At 40.0% G+C, this 20,823-nt stretch overlaps 1 pseudogene; it reads left to right on the forward strand.

Moving 5' to 3' along the window:
* The window catches only part of LOC125281122 (FAU ubiquitin-like and ribosomal protein S30), a 68,996-nt pseudogene that overhangs the window by 43,225 nt on the left and 4,948 nt on the right, over nt 1–20,823 (forward strand).

Consider the following 20,823-nt stretch of genomic DNA (forward strand, 5'->3'; position numbering starts at 1 on the left):
GGCTGAGTATAGAAATGGCCTATATACTGCTAACATTTTCTTCCACACAAAGAAGACGATGATTGTTTATGTGCCAGCCAAAGGAGGATATTCTTTCCTTCTTGGAGTCATCAAAGTGCTCCACATTTGCCAATGACCCTACATGAACAAATTATTTGAATCCACAATTTTAAAGATATGTTACTAAAATAAAACCAGCCAGTTATTTCTTCCTCTGATGTAGGTTTTTGGGAGGCAAGATTGCTGGGACCTGGAGTTTAGCGATGATGTAATAGGGTCAGAGCAAACATGAGGTGAGCCCACCATGGCCCTTGCATATGAGCAGAACTAATACATTAATAAGTGTCAATTTTTATCATCTACTAAATACTTAAGTTTCAGTATGTATATATTCTAAACTTACTTTAAAAAGCTACTGAATTATAACCATCCTGGGGTAAGAGAATATACCAAATGTACCTTTGTAAGTCCCATAGTATGTCCTACAGGGAACTGCACATAACAGGTGCACAGTTAATCCCTAAGATAATCATAGAATACCAGAGTTGAACCCCAGGAAACCCTTAAAAATGTTCTGGTCCAACATTTTTCTGAAGCATGAATTCTTTTAAATATCTGACACAAAACACCTGCTCAATCTTTGCATGAGCACTTCTATTTTTTTTTTTTTTAGATTTCCTTTATTTATTTAAGAAAGAGAGAGAGAGCACATGTGAGCAAGAATGGGGGATGGGCAGAGGGAGAAACAGGCTCCCCACTGAGCAGGGAGCCCAATGCAGGGATCAATCCCAAGACCCTGAGATCATGACCTCAGACGAAGGCAGATATTTAACCAACTGAGCCACCCAGATGCCCCTGCATAGAAACTTCTAAAATTAGGGAAGTCACTGCTTTCTGGGCAAGTCCATTCAAAGTTGGGGAGTTTTAACTTACTGAATGAAAAAAAAGGAATGAAACAAACACTGGAAAAATACACAAAAATATAGCATTTTGAGATGGACACCACTCTAGTGATCAAAATCAACATCTTAAACTCCATGATCAATTATTATAATCAGCCCTTGCATGTACCTACAACTCACTTGCCCCTCTTTAGCTTTATCCTACTCCCCTGGCTAAACCATAAGCCCGCTTAAATCCATCTCTCCTTCTGGTGCATGCCTGCACATTCTGCTGCACAGGCATGAGTAAGATACAGATCTGTGCTGACTGGTCACCCTTTCAGTTCACTTCAGAGGGCTCCTAAGGATGCACAGCATCCTGTCCCCTGACTAATTCCTTCTCCCACTCTTCCAGATAACTTTCAGGCCTCTCCTCTTTCGTCAAAACTTCAAGTATTCTCCCCATCCCCACTGACAGTGGATCACCTTGCTTCCTATGTCACTGAAAAAATACATGTAATCAAAATAGAAATTCCTCATTTCCCTGCTGTGTCTACTTGACTACCTGCATTTGTGCTCATAAGTTGTCCTCGCACCAACGCCAACCTCTCCAGTTGTACATTATTTCCACCCTCTTTTGCCTACTTAAGGTTTTATCATCAATTTTCCCTCCCCTACTGGATCATTATCATGAGTACACACATGGTAATATTTCTCACAGTTCAAAATAACCCTTTCTTTATCCTCTTCCTGCTTCTGCTGTCTCACTGTTCTCATTACTTTTACAACAAAACTCCTAGGAAAAACACTGTCTATACTATCACTTCTGGTCACCCACAGATCTGACCACATCTCACCACCTCCCATGATACTATTTTGGTCCAATGTATCATATTTCTCACTTGGATTGTTGCAACAATCTGTAATCTAGTTCCCTGCTTCTCTTCTGATCCTACCTTCACCTTATTCTCAGTGCAGCTGCCAGACAATCTTGTTAAAACTTGTCAGATCATGTCATTCTTCTGCCTCAAACCTTCATTTACTCAAAAATCTTACTCTGAGAAAAGACAACATCCTCATAATGATGTGTAAAACCGTGCATGATTGGGCCCCCATACTTCTCTGACTCATCCTCTCACCTCTCTGCTCACCCTGCTCGAGTCATGTTGGTTTCCTCAATGTGCCTCAAATCTGCCCAGCTTGTCCCACCTTCAGAGGGCTTTGCATTGGCCTCCTGCCTGGAACATTCTTCCCCTTAATATCATCCCTTTCCAGCTTTTATGCAACTATCAACTCCTCTGTAGACCTTTTCTTACCACCCTCTCTAAAATTACAATTCCCAGGACATTTTGTATTCTCTGTACCTATTTTATTTTTCTCCTTAGAATTTGTCAGTATCTAAAATAGTGTATATTTGCTTACTTTTTTTGTTGTTTGTCTACACAACTGTAATGCATACTCTAGGAAGGAACAGATTTTTGTCTGTTTCATTTTCTGCTGTTTCTCAGCACCTAGAACATTGTCTGTTACATAGAAGATGCTCATAAATACTCACTGAATGAACAAATACATTATTTTTCTGAAATAAAAATACATGAGCCAAATTTCACTGTCTGGCACATATAAAATGATCAACAAATATTCGTTGAACAATGAATTCTTTTCCTAAGATTTAAAACACAAAATACACGAGGAAAAATTTCAAGGCAGTGAATTAGAGATACAATTGTTTGTTTCACTGAAACTGTACAAAGTATATCATTCTGTAAGTAGATCATAACTGGGGTTTGGGAATCTGCTTATCATGTAGATATTTTCAAAATAGCTTGACCTTCCTTGTAATTTCTTACAAGGAAAATACTCTTTGACCCTCATATGTAATTTCTGTTTCTTGTCACTAATCTATTGGATAGCCTACCTTTGACTGCTATAATCATGGTAGAATTTAATTAAAACACATTAAAGGGAAAATCCCCTACCTTATTTCTTGGAAGAAGAATGCAATCCAACTGGATTCATTTTGTGATGAAATTCATTTTTCAGGTAGAATATGCAGACTTACATGAGAGAAAGAAAAAGGGAAAAAAAGGATAAGCATAGGCATTTAAACTCCTTATTTTCTCAATCCCTATAGAGGGAGAAGGCACATCTTTAGTCCCTTGAGCCCCGTAGTTTTTGGTGCCAAAAATTCCACTCCTCCTTCCTCCTACTCTTCTTGACATATATTTAAAACAGCCAAATGCAAAAGGAACTCACCATATCTTCACAAGGGGAGGAAGCTGTGCATTCCCTTTACTGTATCCTGGGATATTTTTAGCACATTTAAAGAACAGTTTTTGACAATAGCAAAATAGGGCTCTTTGAGAACTAGTTATTTAAACCCCTGCTGAATGTATCCTGACAAAAATTAGAGAGTTTTATTAATTAGATAGCCTGAGGAGAGAATTAAATCTTGAATCACCACCCTGTGTGCCAAAATAAGTTGAAATCTTCAAACTTAGCCTTGTAATTAGAAGGTCCCAGTGAGAGAGCCAGAGAATTCAGTACTCATATTGAAGAACCTGGCAGGCAGCACGCATTAGTGAGAGAAACTGCAGCAGCCAGCTCAGGACAAAGAAAAAAATGGGTGTCACTGAAAATATGTGTGCCTGACTTCAATCACCAAGAAATCAGGACAGGGAGTTAGAATTTACTGCTCTGAAAAACAGAAGCCTGTGACACTGTCTCCCCAATTTCCACTGAAACCATTTTCTGCACAAAGGGTAAAAAAGCAAAGTTTCATTGCCCCCCTGCTTTCTTAAGAATAAAAAGATCAGGATGAGAAACCAATGGAATTCCTTCCCAACCCCCGGCAGGCAATATTTTTATCCAATAATTTTGGAGCTCTAGCGATTTTCAAGCAACTTCAAATATTCTTTGGAATAAAGTACCATGTTGTAACTCCCATAAATGAGAATGCTTACTTTTCAAAACTATGACATTTTTCAAATCATTTGCATTTTAAAGGTCTAAGGAATTTTAATCACTGATCAGTTTTAACCCACGTTTCCTGCATGCGAACATGAGCATACACCCTCGACTTTGCCATCCTCATAAAAATTCTCTTAAGCTCTTGCTTTCATGTGTTTTTAAAATGGCTCAGCTCCCCTGCAGTTCTCATCAGCCTGCTTTCCCAAGTGGTCCCCCCGCTTGGAAGATGAAAGACCCTCTTCACCTCAGTCGGAGCTCCCACTTCCGCTTACACACTAGTGGAAAAGAACTTAAAGACGGAAAAGGAATTGAGTAGACAGGCTGACCTTGAGCTAGTGTGATGCATTTCCTCACTGGGCCTTTTCAGTTCTCATGTGGTCTTTATTCCTATTGGGTAAAGCCACCTGATGCTCAAATTTCTTTAATTAAAATAAATCCTATGGCTTCATATCTACCCAGGCATTATAGACTATAAGAAACCAACTTATTTCATGGCATAATAGTTTCAGATTCTGGAATCAGGCTGCCCACGTTCAAATCCCACCTCTCTCCCTCATTAGCTGTGCAGTCTTGAGTAAGTTACTTAACCTTTTGGTGTCTTGTTTCCTCATCTATAAAATGAGAAATATTACTTCTATAAAATGGAAAGTAATATTATTTCAAAGGGTTGTTGTAAATATTAAATAAGTAAATATGCATACAATATTCTAAAGCATAAGCTATGATTATTTTATATATCCCTTTTATTAACATAGTAAAGATATTTAGTTAGGGCTCTTAATGACATTTACTGCCTCCAGGATTAAAACCACATAAAAGTTCCATGATATCTACTAGCTCATTATTGTACAGTCTGAATATTTTTGTCCCCCAACCCCAATTCATATATTGAAATCCTAATCCCAAAGGTGATGGTATTAGGAAGGTGGGGTCTTTGGAAAGTGATCAGGTGAAAGGGGTACAGCCCTCATAAATGCAATTAATGTGTTATAAAAGAGATCCCACAGAGACCCCTAGCCCCTTCTACCATGTGAAGATACAGCAAAAGGTCAGCAATCTGCAACCCGAAAGAGGGCTCTCATCTGACCATGCTGGCATTCTGATCTTGGATTTCCAGCCTCCAGAACTGTGAAAAATAAATTTCTGTTGTTTATAAGCTTTCCAGTGTGTGGTATTGTATTACAGAAGCCTGAAAGGATTAAGGCAAGCATTTTGACAGTTACTAAACACTTGCCACGTCCATAGCAAATGTTCAATTGACTCCACGTCTGGCCATCTGTAACTGGTGTTCAGGGCCGCAAGGCTAGCTTCCTTATGCATGAAGATATGGTGTTCTTGCCAAATAAAAGTCAGACAATACATCTGTCAAGTAATATGCAGTCAATAATATTTAAGTGATTCTCATGGAATTATATGCCATTACCACTAATAAGCTTTTATTGGGTGACATTATTAATGTCAATTGTGTGCTGGGCATTGAGCCAGATGCTGTGGACACAGAGAGCCACGACATAGTCCTTTATAAGCTTAAGATCTAGTTTGAAAGACAGAATACATTCATCAAAAGATAAATAAAAACAAATGGCAACATAAGGTCAGTGCAAAATTAGCGGAGCAGATGATCATGCTCTGGCAATTCTAAAGGAGTAAGAGGTTATTCTGGGTTTGGGCAGTTAAAAAATATCTTCCTACATAAAACACTGGAATTCAAACAAAGTCCTGAAGATGAAACAGAACTTTAAATAAGTAGAAAAAAGAGGGGAGAAGGCATTTCAGTGGTCAAGGAGTTAGACATGTTTATGGCACAATTGGGGACTGCGCTGGCTAGTTTAGCTGGATCAGGGTGTCATAACCCTTTACCAATGGTGATTCCCCAATTTCATGGAATACGTATTTTTAAATTTAATTTGAATTTAGAGTCACCGAAAAATTCCATATTTCCTCATGGAGGGCGCGATCTCTCACATCTACATAGCTACCCAACATAATAGAGCAATTCCCTAGCATGCTATATTTAACCCTTGCAACTATTTTTTCATTTGTCAGTATATCCAATCAGATGAATATTGGGGAAAGTTGGAAGACAGACTTGATTCAGCAACAGGACTACAGTAAAATTTCCCTTCCCAAAAGAAATACACATTTCTTTTGCCGATTCTACTCTCCTTCATTCTATCTAACACCTAATCAGAAAAGCAGAACATGTAGAGCTAACAGGAAGTATAGCAACTATTCGTACATTCCTTTTACTTCACAATGAAGAGACAGTGATAGATTCACGAGAGAATAAAAGCTCATAGAAATAATTGGCGAAATCAGGACTAGAACTCTAGACCAAAAGTCAGAACTTGGTCTCTTGACTATCTCTATACCAGGTTGGTGGGAAGAACGTGATGGGTGAAGACTGGCAATAGAAACTAGGTGGAAGTCAATGGGCAGTCACTGTTGGATGGCTTGTGGTGATAGAAGAGAAGGTGAAGAGTACGGGAGCCTGCAAGGGTGAACAAGCCATGATGTTGGGGCCAGAAAAAAAAAAGAGCAGCAAGATCAGAATCTTAGAGTCTGAGGTCCCTTGATGTGACTTAGGAATTTGTGACCAAAGTGGGAGGTACTATGGCACCTCCTCTGAATTCCAATTCAACCTATGAAATTAATTATACTTTTGGTTATCAGAAATGGATCTCAAGGAGCATTTCCTTGAATACCAAAGACTCTAATACATTTTTGATAATTTATTTAAGGTTCTTGTTTTTCTTATCAAGGGATTCTACAATTATTGCTATTAGGAACTCTAACAAATAGAATTTAGGAAGATTCCAGCATGCAAAAGCCAACGGTAAAGCATATAAAGATATGATAGATATGACACTCATTCATATTCATCTTGATAATCAGTAAGTCAAAGCTTACTGTAATGGTGATTTTTAGTTGGTAGATGACTTCTGCAAACTTGATTCTACTTTCTGGTTTAACTGTAACATTTAAAAAATTTTTTTTCTTAATGTCTATCACTCCAAAGAGTATTTTTCACTTCACAGAAAATCTCAATGTCCACTCAGCAAAACTGACACATGAATAATACTGGTGTCAAGATCTGTCTTATTGAATATTTTATAAATGGTAATGATGAGGAAGTGGGAGCACAGTGCCATTTGTAAGTCTGAAGATAAAAGTCATGTTGTAGATAATTGAATTCTATGCATATGGAGCTAAATCCAACAAGATATATAAGGCTATGTTAGTGGGTAAAGTGACAGAGTAGTTTTAGTATGGGAAAAGGTAAGAATATTCATTAAGGAACAAATAAAAATTAAAGTTGTAAGATTTGGAAATTATGATTTACAAGAAGGTCAGTTTGATCTATTAATATCTTATTAGAAAATTACTTAAAGTGAATTGAAGGCTATTTGTTGTAATTGTACAACTTGACGAGCAAGAAGGCCAAGAAGTGGGTATAATAGGGATAAACATGGGACATAAGATGTTATCATTCCCTTGCACACAAAATGCTATGGCCTCACCTGAACTGCTTCATGCACTTCTTGTCATTGTACCTCCAGAAAAAGAGAGACAATTTGGAAAGGCCTTGCAATCTTACTAATCATTGTTTCCCCAAAGTTCTTGGCACTTAACAGGTTTTCAAAAAAATGCTTTGTAAAACGAACCCTTAGGAGACCTGATATGATAAATTAGAACAATGGGATGGGGTAAGCGAAGGTATAGTTGCAGATTTGAAAAGATCAGTCGAAGTTAGAGGCTGAAGAGAAATTAGAATAAAACCAACAAAATGAATGCACATTCCCCACCTGACCAAAAATTCAGTATATAATAAATATGAGGCATCCTTTGACATTTAAGTGATAAATAAAAGTCAAATAAAAAGGATTTGTAAAGCACACAGTAAATTTACATATCTCATTACTTCACAAGGTACATATGTTGAAAATGTATATGAGCTTTCTAAAAACGGTTTAACATAAAAACTATATTCAAGGAAATAGGAATGTTTAAGTGCCCAAATTTCTGAGATTGATACAATGGAAAGAGATTATGCTCCAACTCTCTCAAAGCATAAATTATGTACAGTGTGAAAAACACTAAATTTGGAATCAGAATGGCTGTATTCAATTTCAGTCTGCTACCTACTAGCTCTATGACCTTGCACAAGTCACAATTCCTCTAAATCTCATTTCCTCACCTGTGAAGTGGGGATAATAAGACCTCCCTTGTGGAACTGAGTAATAAATACAATTATGTAGCTGAATGTACATTCAACACAAATTGATATATCATATACGAGGTATGAAATGATTTCTTTGTACCGCTAAGATATGGAATATTAGGATGACCCAAGGTAACACTGATGGTTTGAGAATTCAGTATCCAATGTTTCCATTTATCAAATTTCCAATTGACATTCTGTTGGGAATATACTCATTTTATGCCAGTAGTTGTCTCTGCCATGAGTACTTAGGACAAACACCTACCTCTCATTCTTAGAATGCAGGGCTAGGTGGGAAGGTAGGTAGGGAAAGGTGCGGATTCTGATGGCCTTTTAAAAAATGCCTAGGATTTTAGAAGTTCTAAAACCTGGTAACGCTGGCCATTTCCCTGGCATGAGCAGATACAAGTGTTGGTATAAAGATTACTGAATAAGAACTACATTTTCAGAGCTAAGTCAGATCCGCCAGGACCCAGGTACCTGAGTGGCAGCTCCTCAGAAGGCCTGGTTCTTGGAGAGAGCTAACACAGCAATAGGATCTCCCCTCTTCCCTGAAAGATTACATTAAAACTATCATGTTAAATGGTAAAAAGGAGTAGCCCAGATTTTAATGGAGTCAGGACTACTGACCCCCGTGTCACCCCATTCAAACAGCCGTAAGTCTAGCTCTGGGGAACACGGGAAAACAAACGAAAACAGACTGTTTCTGCCGTAAACTACTTACTGGTTCCCAGAGAGAGCACGCAAACTGCTTTCTGATCAGAGCTTCTGTCCTCAGACGCCTTCAGTGCACTGGTTCTCAGTCTTGGCTGACAGAAGAATCACCTGGGAAGCTTTCAAGGTCCTGGTGCTTAGGCGATATTCCAAAACAACTGAATTAGAATCTTTGGGGGTGGGATCCAGGCATGGGTATTGTTAAGCCTCCCCAGATGATTCTAGTGGTGGCCAGCGTTGAAAACCACAAACACAATAGCTTTCCACTCCCAGCTGAATCAAATCCATGCTCCTTAGCTTGGTGCTTAACTCCTGCCACACCTTGAGCCCATTTATGTCTTCAGGCTTATTGCCCGTACTCCCAATGCACTATCAGTCTGTATGTTGCACGGTTTACCTACTGATACAGATCCCAGTGTTTACTTCCACTTATCTTACCTTTGCTATTTCAAATTACATTCATCTTTCAGCAGCCAGCCCGAACGGTGGTCCTTCCATGAACGCTCCCTGATCTCCTGTGTGGTGTTTGTAGAACACACAAATCCTTTGACTCTTCCCCCACAAAAGGTAGCGTCTAATTCCTTTCCCTTTAAACACGGGCTAACCCTAGTGAATTGATTCCAACAATGTGGTAGAAGCGACTTTTAAGTGAGGCTGGATTAGAAAAAACCATACAGCTTCCACCCGCTGCTCTCTCTCAACACAAAGGCCAAGACAGAGAGACCAGGTAGAGGGACCAGAAAAAGACAGCGTGAGATGCCTGAGAGGCCCGGCTGTTCAGGCACGCCAGCCTTTTGCGTCTAGGCAGCGTCCACTGCCAGATATGCAGACAAATGAACCTTCAGTAGATTCAAGCCCCTAAGCTTCAAGCCATCCAGCTGAAGCCCCAGACTTCATGAAGTAGAGACAAACTGTCCCTGCTATGCCCTGTCTTATTTCCTGAACCACAGAGTAATAAATGGGTATTTAACAATGCTACGTCTCAGGATAATTTGTTACGCAGCCATTGTAATGGAAACTCTCACTTTTCTAGCTCATTTTATCTCTGCTTCACATATGGTACTTAACATATTCTCTTACTATTTTTATTACTAAATATGTTGAGTCTCTCATCGTAGATTGCTAGGAGCTTGATGGCAGAACTCAGTTTATTGATTTTTGTATCTTCCACAATGCCTTGCCTTAAAATGTGCTCAAAATTTGAGTGACTTTGTAACCTCTGGCACAGACAAGCATTAACCTTACAAAGGCATCCTTCAGTTTTCACTTCGTTCCAAACTCCTGGCTCTAGTTGTCAATTATGTTCACCTCATTTAATTAAATCAAAGGCCTTGCATTACATTGACAACACAAAGACAATAAAAGGCAGTGTTGAGAATAACTGAATGTACAAGAACGAATGATAGCAACATGTGGACATGAAGCTAATAAAATACAATAATATGTATGAATATAAATATGTGTGAATATAAATACAAATACATTATGGGTCTGGTGTTAACTTTTCTAATCCTCACTCTAGGGAATTGATGAATTCTTAGCTCTGTGGCAAAGGGGAATATTTCTGACTTTGGTCTGTATCCCCTTCTTTTCTTGGGCTGGTTGTGTATCTCTGTGTGTGGTGTTTATGTCCCACTTCTTCTGTGCTGGAATGTTGGTTCCTTTTAAGGACTTTTGTCAAATGTAAAAAGTTGTCTGTTTTAAAAGGCAGCACAGCATGAGAGGAAAAGCCTGGATAGACTGGGCTGGAATTCTCAGTTGAAGTTCCAGTCAGCTCATCTGCCTTCAGCAAACACCTTCACATTGATGATACTCAGTCCCCTTCACTAAAAGAGGGGGAAGGGAAATACTTACCTTACAGAATTGTTAAGACTTAATGAGATGAAATAGGGTGAATAGGCAGTGATTGGCACATAGTTGGCACTCAAAATTGTTAGGTAACTTATTGATTCCCTTACACTTTCAAGGAAAATTTACTTAGGTTTAGAATCTTTGTAGGGGCGCCCAGGTGGCTCAGTTGATTAAACAGACGTCTGCCTTCAGCTCAGGTCATGATGCCAGGGCCCTGGGATCGAGCGTCAGGCTCCCTGCTCAGCAGGAGAGTCTGCTTCTCCCTCTCCCTCTGCTCCTACCCCTGCTTGTGCTCACTCTCTCCCCCTCAAATACATTAATAAAATCTTTAAAAAAAAGAATTTATGTGACCTTTATGTATAAGGAAGTTCACTTTTCTCCAACAGACTCTACCAAATGGTGGCTGGAGCTGTGACTTGAAAAAGTCTTTGGTCTCTGTCTCTGTCTCTTTCAGGCAATCTCCTTTCCTTTCTCCCTTTCTGATCTGCTAGACTCATGCTAACCTAAACTAAGACAGTGTTATTTCAGTCTCTAATATGTTGCCATAAAGAGAGAAGTTTTGAGGTAGGATGTAATCTAAAAAGTGCTACCCTACTGAGCAGATGTCTTTGGTTCCATAATATTTCCTATGTTATAATTCTAAGCATTCCCCTGGCTGTAGTTTTCAGAGCAGAGATTAGCTATATAACAATTTTATTACTTCTATGAATAGATTTCAAATCAATTTTTTAAAGTACAGGCCCAAGAGATCAGTACCAGCTCTCTCTCCAACTTTTTTTTTTCCCCCACTTAAGAGAGAACCACACTTGCTCAGCTACCCTCTTCTCCACATCCATTAGCTCACCAAGTCTGGTTGATTGTTCCAGTGAAGTACCTCTTAAATCTTCCCATTCTTCTTAGCCCTGCTACCACTAACATAATTAAGTCTAGATCAGTGCACCTCAAACTTTAATATGTATTGGAATTGCTGAGTGAACTTTTTAAAATGAAAACTCTGACTCAATCTTGGTGCGCCCCAAGATTCTGCATTTATAACAAGCTCCTGGGTGATGTAGATGATGCTGTTGGCCCAGGACCACATTTTGGGTTACTGAGATCTAGATTACAGCAATAGCCTCATTCCTGGGCTCCCTGCCTTCCCTCTTGCCTGTATCAATCTTGATGATAAGACCAAAGTGAGAAACTTAAAATACAAGTCTGATCACATCTATTTTGTGCCCCTATTCTCAGCCCTGTCCATCCGAACATTCTTTTCAATGGTCTCCTAAGATGAAGTCCAAACTTCTTAGCATGACTTAAAGGCTACTTAAGATTTCTTTCCTCCTTGCTTCTACCACATTGTTCTTCTCTACTCCTTCACTCAACATATGTTTGATAAGTGCTACTATGACACTCAGTTCCTGGCCAAAGCTGAGAGCCTGCAATGCCCTTCGCAGATCTACTTTACTTCTCAAACTTTTCAGGTGCTTCTCCTTCTGCTTTGAACATAATAATCCCTCCCTGTTCCTCTGCTTCCGACTTCCCTGGTTAGAGCCTCTTCATCATTGAGGACCAAATTTGGGATCACCTCTTCTGGAAGACCTCCCCTTCCCCCATTAGATGTTCCTTCTATATGTCGATTTATTGCTTTGCACAGCACTGGGACAGAGTAGGAGCTCAGAAATGACTTGAATGATTAAATAGCACTTATGACACTGTATTGTAATGGATAGTTTGACTATTTCCCCATAGTAAATTTCTTGAGGGCAGGAAACACTATTCATCTTTTATCTCTAGTGGTTCCAAGGCAACTCAGTAAATATTTGTTGAACATGAGGGGCGCCTGGGTAGTGCAGTTGTTAAGCGTCTGCCTTCGGCTCAGGGTGTGATCCCGGCGTTCCAGGATCGAGTCCCACATCGGGCTCCTCCGCTGGGAGCCTGCTTCTTCCTCTCCCACTCCCCTGCTGTGTTCCCTCTCTCGCTGGCTGTCTCTCTGTCACATAAATAAATAAAATCTTTAAAAAAAAATTTTGTTGAACACAAGAATGAATGAATGCATAAATAAATTAAAAGGTGATATAAGCAAAGCTATGAATGGATTAAAGTGTTATACCAGAAGAATATAATAAATGGCAGGACTCGGATATGGGCTGGAGACAAGCAGGAAGGATCAATGTTTAGATTTCTAGGGTTCTGTGATAAAAAAGTAAGAGTGCTATGGGTAAAATTCCTTGATATTCAGGTTTAGTAAAAGTTGGATGCAAGTGTAATTGTATACACAAAAAACAAAAAACAAAAACCCCAAAACCCTCCGGAACAAAACAAAGAGTTCAGCCAAAACCAGTTTTCACAGTTCCCAGATGTTCAGCTAACTCTTAAAAATTCTCCAGTTTTTAAGTAGTAACTACCTAGTAGAGTGGCTGAGCAAATGTGCTATCAATTAGGGAGTATTTCAAAGGGAGGACCAAAGAGAGATAATTTGAGCACATCTTTTATTGAGCCACAATTATACCCACATGTTCACAAGAAGAATTGTCAGAAAAGACAGTGAACATGTATTTTGTACTTTCCTCTCACTCTTGACATATTGGGTCTTGAGAATTTCCATGTGCAGGATTCTACATGTAGAAGAGATTATTTTCTGGTGAATGCATGCCGTTAAAACAAAAGAGACCTGTCCCTTCCGTCCCGATGGTTTAAATTAACAAGAGACATGGCAAACCAGACAAACAGCAAACAAAGCCATCGTGCTGGGATCAGGGCAAGCCAAGCAGTGTGGGGCGTTAGTGAGGACTTTCCTCAGATGGCGCGTCAGGGACGGCTTCCTGAAGTCCGGGCAGCGAAACAAAACAACTCTTAAAATTAAATAAGTCAAATAAAACAAACCAACAAACACACAAAAATCCAAACTAACCAGTCAATCAGACGACAAACGCAAAGGTTGTTTAAAAAAAAACCCTCTAAGTTCTCAAACAAGAGACAGGCTCATTTGAAGTCTGTGTAAGATTTCTGGAAGCAGCTTATTTTCAACTCCTCTCCTTTCCCCTCTCCCGTCCCTCCTTACCCTTCTCACATGGTTTTCCCTCTTGTCCCCTCACCTTCTGTCCTCCCTCCTTCTTCTCCCTCCAGTCTGATTCTCTCTAGTCACAAACATGGGTGGTGGTGTGCATGAGGGCAAGTTAGATCCCGCTTGGAGGGTGGGGTGGGGTGAGAAGCAGATCCAAAGGCAGGAGCTCAAGTCCCAGCTCCAAGTCCCCGGCAGCCTGATAGGGACAGGAATTCCAACCTGGTCTGGCAGCCAGCCAGGTGTGAGTCTGGTCCTCCTCAGCTCTGATTCAGGGCCCCTGCTACTTGAAAGAGAAACAGGTTCAGTTTTGACAGAGATCACCCAGGGAATAGAAGGTGGAAAGATGTAGGAGGATCCCATCCCATGAATTACCAAGACCCAAGCACCAAACCACCATCTTGGCCATCTGTGTAAGCAGAGTAGAAAAGTCTCGGCCCTCCTGGGTTATCCGCTGAGTTTCTATTTTTATACATTTATATTTTTACATATTTTTTTTAAAAGTCACATAACTTTTAGCTAAAAGTGTGTTAAATCTTTAGTTTTAATGATGAAAAAAATTAGAGGAGTTCTGAATTTTCAAAATAACATTTTCACCTAAATAAAGACCAAAATGGCAATGCCATGTCACTGTGCTACAGTGCATCACTAAGAGTAACTTCTGTTTACTGGATGTTGGCAGGTCATTCATCATGATGGAGAGAGTTTATAAGTCCTCTGTTCTCTCTGCACTCAGTTACAGCATGGTCGAACAAAGGTTAAGTAAAATGCTTTCTGGGAAAGCATTATAGAATGCTATAGAAACGACTATAGAATCTCCATATCATAGAATAACATAAAGAGGGCTATTTCATTTCCAGTTTCTCTTATAACCAGGATTGTTAGTGTAAGGACTATTCTTTGGAAAACACTTTTTCTTTTCATATGGAATTCTTTTTTTTTTCATATAGAATTCTTATAGAATATGAATAATAGTTCAATCCATGAAATAAGGCCAAACCCCCAAGACAGAGTATTTAGAGTGAGAAGGGGAAGAGTTGCCAAGGCTACAACCATGAGGAATGCACGACGTGGGTTCTGACAAGGAAAAAAGTGAACACAGCTGGTAGGAATCGTCAGGGAGATAGGAAAGAACCAGAAATTAATTGTGTAAATCAGGAAAAAGAGAGTTTTAAGAAAGGTGAACTTAATGGCCTCCAAATCTGCATTTTCAACATATTAATCCCTGAAATTACCTCTTAAAATTCACTGCTTGGAATTCAAGGATTGCCTACCTAAGAATGACCCTCCAAGATTTAAAAATATTTTAAGTCTATGCTTTTATTTTTAAAGTTGTCATGGTTAAACAGAAATAAAGGAAACAGGGCAAATGGTTTAATCAATGTGAGCTTCCCCCTTGCTCCTCCAAATAGAGGAGCTCTGAAGAGCCTCCCGAGCCTCGTGTCCACAAGGAGGCTGGAGGACGCCTCAGGTGGCTGCCCAGGCCATGGAAGGAAGCAACAGAGGGCAAAGAGAACCACTGGTGCCACGCTCTTTCCCTGTGGATCAGTTTCCTTTTCTTCACCCACAATTACTCTCCCTTGAGACTCTGACACTCCCTCCTGGCTTTCGCCAGACGACCTTATGTTAAGAAAGGTTTTTTTTTTTTTTTTTTTTTTTTTAAAGCTTTGCTTTCAGTCAATTATATTTTTACACTCTCAGTCTGTTTCTTTGAGAGCAGCTAATTCAATCACTCTCATGTTGCCTAACTCCATCGATCCTGCGAAAAGTTCATTGACACAAGCTGGGTGATTGGTTAGAAAAGAAAAGGAAAAGAAGGGAGAGAAAAGTACCCACCTTTGTGACTAAATTGATGGTCATCTTTCGGTTGAAAATACAGGTAGATATACGGGATAATCTGGGGGCTCAGGATGTGTCTGCACCCCAACCCCATCCACGTCAGCCGGCCCTATTCAACAACCTGATCTGGTTTGGTTCTTGATCCCACAGCCCTTGGTGCTGATCATCATACCGCTGCTGCCGCCGCCAGGAAGGCATCGCTTTATCATGCTCTCAGCGAAGCTCAGGTATTAGATTAGGTGGAAGTGAGTTTATCCTAATGGCTTATTATCTCTGCAGGCAACACTCTTCTTGATAAAGTGCTTCAGCTGAACACAATTCTGCTAGCTACACAACATGGCTCCATCACTCAGTAACTCACTTACCTGTACTGATATAAGCCAATCTCTGTACACATTTAGTTTCCATCATCCCCATCAAGGGAATTAGTTAAGCTTTTATCACAGCATGTGCTGACCAGTGTTGAAGCTACTTATGATATGGGATTATATTTTTAAAATTTTGGACATGTGAACCAATACTCTCTTAATTTTTTCATTTCAGAGTCGCTCATACTATACACCATTACTCAAAATGAGCACAGGCTATATTTTGTATCATGGAACCTTTGAACACCATGCTTCTGTTTACATGTGACAGCTCCTGCAATTATTAAAACCAGATGCTATCCAGGATCCTCATGGAAGTAAGTCTTTATGGGTAGCTAAATTTTCCAGTTAGATGAAGCTTTATTATTTTAAGCAAAGAACTTTATTCTAATGGTCTTAGTTGGAAGCTTTGGAAAACACAATTCATATTCTCTTTTTTCCTAAATAAAAGGTCATGTGATCATTTAGGAACAACATTATAAACACCAGTAAAGAACAGGGACCACTTGCCCCTGTACTAACTGGTCCTAGACTGATGTGCTTTCATATTAGTAAATGGGATTTGCACTGCCTTTCTGTATTTTCCTTGTTATCATCAGCCCTTCTCTTCTCCTTCTATTTTGCTACCTCAAATCAATCATGAATTTAGAAACTAGATTACAAATCTTAATAGAACTGTGTATATTAAATGTAAATATTGTATAAAAAGCTAATTTTTACTTTATTATAAACATGGCATATATTTCCTTTTATTTAGTTCTATTCGTATTTGTCTTTTTAGCTTTTATTGAAATTCCAATTAGTTAACATACAGTGCAATGTTAGTTTCAAGTGTACAATTTAGTGATTCAATACTTACATTCAACACCTGGAAAAACTGATTTTTTTAAAAAATACACAAGCTTTGCTGCAGTGTAGTAGTCAAGCAAGCTGCTCGGAGACCTTTTTGCTTTCCTCCTGTGGCCTGTGCATGTGTCCTCAGCTCGCTTCCCTGGTCGGGATGGGGAGACAGAGGAGTGACTTGAGGATAAGTAGCATCTGAATAGATGAGTTATCCCTGAAGGTGGAACTCTAAATCGCATATATGACATTCCTTGGAAGGTTTCAGAGTCTCAAATGCCACTTAGAAGCATGGATGTAGAATCAAGTGTCCATATACGAGGGATGGGGCAGAATTGGTAAGGGAGGGAAGGAGAATCACTCCAGTTTTATGGGAGTTTCGTTACTACTATGCAACAGTGGCTCAATTATTGTCACGTATATTGTATTCTGTGGGATTCAGATGCTCCCTGGAAACTGTATGTCTGAGGGAGAGAGAGAGACAGAGGAGACAAGACAGAGACAAAATCATGCTGTCAGTGAAAATTATAAAACATTTATTCTCAACGGAAGTGAAAACTGGCTCTCAGGAGGAGAAAATCCTATTTTTATGTGTAAAGCACAGATAAGCATATACAGCAGATAAACAGATAGACAGCATATGTGTGGTATTAAAGTTTCATAGGGAGTGGTATTAGAAAAAAATGTTTAAATAGACTCCTTGGGTGGAGGAAAAGGCTGAGAAATGCCACTATCAGACATGAAATGTGAGGCCAGCTCCTCTGAATGAAGGACGAAGGCTGGGCTGCTGGCAGATGTGGGCAAGAGCAGCAGGGCCTACAGGTACATTATTCATGTACCCACAGACAGCCCCGGCGTCCTCGCTAGCTTCCTTTCTCCTATTCACCCACACCAGGGGAACCACCCGCCTTTCTCCACCGTGGCATTCCATGCTGGTCCTTTGGTCTGGGATTCTCTTCCCCCCCTTTCTTACCTGCTTTCTCATCCTTCAATACCCAACTCAAGTACCATCTCATCCAGGAAGGTTTCCAGGTATGTGCAAAACAATAAAACCAACCAACTAAAAAAGGCAGAATAAATGGACAACAGAAATGTTGTGCCATTGAAGGCTGCTGACTTTGAGCAGAGACCTGGCTGCAGTAAGAGACGGAGCCGTATGACGATTTGCAGAAGTGTTCTGGGTAGAAACAAATACCTTGAAGTCAAAGCACGTTGTCAGACTCATGAAAGGTCTTGGTGTAGCTGAAACCAGCAACAGAAAAGGGAAGTCACAGGAAATTAGGTGGGAAAGGTAATGGGGAGTCATATTATATGGGGTACTGCAGTGTTAGGACTTTGAATTTTCTACCAAATATGATGGCAAATTACTAGAGCATTAACAGTAGGGGTACCATGGGCTGACTTATGGATTTAAGGCCCCTCCATTAGCTGCTGTATGGAGAATTGATAGTAGCAGTACAAAAATCAAAGCAAGGAGGCCAGGTCGAAGGCTAGTAGGAGAGCATATTGAACACAGCGGTCACTTGGACTAGTGTGTTAGCAACCAAGTGGGTGAGAAATGGCCTAGAATCCTGTGCCCCTTCCATTTTCCTGGACATGTAGAAAACCACTCCCCAAACTGCAAACCTCAGTTCAAGTACTCAAACGTCTAGAAACCTGGCCCAACCACCCCAGATTGACGTATCTCTCTTCCAGGACTCTCACGGCTTCTTGTATGTTCTTCCAATTCTGCATTTCCCTTATTCCATTATAATAGTTACCTACACATTTATCTTTCTTACCATTCTACAACCTTGAATGCTTAATTTTATGTGTCGACATGACTGGGCCATAGGGTGTCCAGATATTTGGTTAAACATTATTTCCGGGTATGTCTGTGAGGGTGTCTCTGGATGAGATGGACACTCAAGTGCTAGACAAAGTAAAGCGGATCACCCTCCCCAGTGAAGGTGGGCCTCATCCAATTCGTTGAAGGCCTGAATAGAATAAAGGGCTGAATAAGAAAGAGTCCTTCTCTCTACCTGACTTCTTCGAGCTGCTCCATTGGTCTTCTCTTGCCTTTTGCCTTGGCTTCAGACTGGAAGTTATCCCACGGGATCTCTTGGGTTTCCAGCTTGCCGATGACTCCAGGGCTTGTACTTCTCAGCTTCCTTCTCAGATTTCTTATAGTAAATCTCTCTAAATTGATACCAATTTCTTACAGAAAATCTCTCTAAATCTAAATCTCTAAATCTATATCTAGATACTCTAGTGAGTCACCAGAGCTTTATGCCTTGACAGATTTCCTTGGCATAGTTTTGGTGTGGTGTGGGCATCTAGATTTTTTTTTTTTTAAATGTGCTCAGCCAGAAAGGCCACATCTGTGTGGCTGTGGCAAAGTTATGGTTCTGTGGTTTCACATTACTTATCTAATAATTACTGTGTAATTAGTGCCACTTACTGCAAAATGCATATTGGTTTTTAAAAAATAACATCTGATGGAAATTTTTAAAAAATAATAAATCTGTATCTCCATATCCTATTTGTTCTGCTTCTCTGGAGAACCCAGAGTTATACAAGCTCCTTGAGGGCAGACTATTTAATCATCTTCTGCTATAGACTAAATGTTTGTATCCCCCCCAACATATGTTTGTATGTTAAATCCTAATCCCTAATGTGACAGCATTTAGAAGTGGGACCTCTGGGAGATGATTAAGTCATGAGCATGGAACCCTCATAAATGGGATTAGTGCCCTTATAAAAGAGACCTCAGAGAGCTCCCTCCCTCCTTCTGCCATGTGAGGACATGTGAGGCCTATGAATCAGGAGGTAGTGTCTCACCGGACACCAAATTTGCTGGCACTGGGATTGATCTTAGAGTTCCCAGCCTCCAGAACTGTGAGAAATAAATGTCTGTTGTTTGTAACCCACCCAGTGATGGGCTTTTGTTATAGCAGCCTGAATGGACTAAGACATTTCGACACCTGTCAGGCCTAAGACAGTACTAGGCACGTGGTAATAATAGCGAGCATCAACAAGCTTGCACATCGTGCTTCAGCATCTTATAAATGGTATTTCATTTGATACAACAAGGTGCTGAGGTAGATATTCTCATTACCCCATTTTCAAAATGTGGAAACTAAAGCACGGGGTTTAAGTGACTCATCCAAACCCATAGCACTGGACACAGAACTAGCTAGAAAGTGGTTGCAGTAGTCTCAAACCCATCTCGCTAAAGACAGAGACTTCACTTGTAGACATTTTGCAACTCTACCATGATAAATGTTTTGTTCTTGAAGCTTGGAGAGAACCCAAACTGGTTTGAGATTAAAATCAGACTGAATGAAATTATCAGTAATTATGTAAACATCTTGTTCAGTCTCTAGTGACACATCTCAGTGCCTCTCTGTTATAGTTTTTCTGGTAAAAGAGGTACTGGTTTGGGCCCAAGTTCTCTGAGGCTCAGAGTCACAAGAGTGCACTTCTGGGGTTTGCCCGGAGCATGGCAGTTGAGTAGGTCAGCCTCAGGGATCCTTGCGGCATATACACTGTTGATCATCTTCAACTAAAATTGTCCTACCTTAATCTATTGCTGAAATGGTTGCAGACCTACTGTTAGTTTAATCAAAAAGCATTCTGGCTTATTTTCCTAGTTAGAATAATAAAGCTGTACTCCACTATTCACACAGACGTCCTTTGAAAGGATCACTTGTGCTTTTAATAACTGACTACATATGATCAATGCACAAAGCACAATGAGCTATTGGGCACTCTACCCACCACCAAGCATTTTTAGAACAAAGTCAAGTGTAAATGAACACACAAACAAGCAACCAACTAAACCCATAACTGGCTTACCTATCACAATGTGCTGATGAAGCTTAGCGACCACCAATGTGAAAACATTTTCCCAAGAGAGACACATGGGAAGAACCCCCTTTGCCAAGCACGGTTCGTGAAGAGAAGCCTCATGATTTGCTACACAGAGAACTTCTCTTTCTTCAGGCTGACAGAATAGCATTAAAATTATTTGGCAGAATTTTTACCTTCGCTCTTTTCTCCTGCAAAAGACATGGGTGTTTTTCGTTTCCATCCCTTTGTTCTTTTCCTTTGCCG

Source organism: Ursus arctos, unplaced genomic scaffold (assembly GCF_023065955.2).
Source record: "Ursus arctos isolate Adak ecotype North America unplaced genomic scaffold, UrsArc2.0 scaffold_3, whole genome shotgun sequence".
Taxonomy (NCBI): domain Eukaryota; kingdom Metazoa; phylum Chordata; class Mammalia; order Carnivora; family Ursidae; genus Ursus; species Ursus arctos.